Source organism: Bison bison, unplaced genomic scaffold (genome assembly GCF_000754665.1).
Source record: "Bison bison bison isolate TAMUID 2011002044 unplaced genomic scaffold, Bison_UMD1.0 scf7180017864271, whole genome shotgun sequence".
Classification (NCBI taxonomy): Eukaryota; Metazoa; Chordata; class Mammalia; order Artiodactyla; family Bovidae; genus Bison; species Bison bison.
In genome coordinates, this window is record NW_011494843.1 from 2,627,061 (window position 1) to 2,628,482 (window position 1,422).

Below are 1,422 nucleotides of genomic sequence, written 5' to 3' on the forward strand. Positions count from 1 at the left end.
CTGTAATAATTATCTCTTAAAACATAACTGAAGTCTTCCTAAAAATGGTTGGAGGACAAAAGCCAGTTGAAAATGATGAAATAAAAATCACTAGGCAAATCATAAAGAGGGCTAGGTTCAAATACTTGGTCACACCACTTAGAGAAACTTGTGACCTTTGGCGAGTTTCTTAATCCCTTCTACCTTCAATTTATTGGGTGTTTATTAGGGATCTTGCAAAAACTATTATGTTCCTTGCTTCAAAACTCACCTTTTCTTGCTTAGGAGTGTAATTACTAGTAGTGCTGCTCACTTTCGATGCAAAGGACTCCAGAGAATTAAGAGAAATAATCGAAGGGGTGGGGGACTAGAAGCCAAATTTTATGGTTGGCAAGAACCTAGACTCGGGAAAAACCGTGTGTGTTGCATAATTCGTCAGCGGGCCATCATATTACCTTTTAAATATCCTAAAGATCCCCAGCCTAGTTGAGGGGGCTTAGGAGAGTATTTATTGGTGTATGCTTTTTAAGACAAAATTACTTTAGGCAAAAGAAAAACCTACCACCCAAGGCAATACTAAAGATGATGAGTTGTTAATTACATATTGAATGACTCATTAAAGCTTTACATTTCAGATAGAAACTAACTTCCCAAGATAATCGACTTTGAGCAAAATTTTCATCTTCCATTCGGAACTGGATGGAGTTCCTTTCCCCACCAAGCGCTCAATATTTAAAACTGTATTTTCACTTAATTATTTAAAAAATCGAATGAGAGAAATGATTAACCCTAAATTAATGAAAAAGGAGTTAACTTTAAAAGCTGTCAAGCAAACGGCCTAAAGTTACACAGCTTGTAAGCTACAGAAGCAGCTGGGATTCGAACTCGTATCTCTCGAGCTCCGAAGAGCAAGCTTTTCTCGCTCTACTCAAGCTCGCGCTTACAGTGGGCTCCTCTCAACTGTCTGGCAAAGACGACACTTATTATGAAGCTCTATTTTTTTTTTTTTTTTTCCCTTCCCTTCTCTGTGGCCAACCCTTCCATTTCACACTGCCTCATGCTGGGCTACAAATTCCATGCAACAACAATCAAGGCGCACTAATGCTTAAGAGTCGGAGTAGAGATCAGAAGAACCGAAATCGGCTTTACTTCCTACGCGGAACGGAGATCTGGCGCCAGCACCACAGGCGACAAACACAGGCAGGGGTCCAGAGAGGCTGCAGACCGCGCCCAGGTCTCAAGTTTTAGTCAAGGCCCACGTTCCGGCCAGACGAGAGGCGCAGAGAAGGTTATCCTTTCCTGACACCCTCGCCGCCGCGGGAGCACAAAAGAGAAGATTGCAGTCGCAGTAATAGTGCACACAGTAAACTCAACACCGTTCTTCAGCCCGTTAAACGCACTTACTTGAGCGAAGTAATTCCAAGACACAAGGCTGGCACCGGC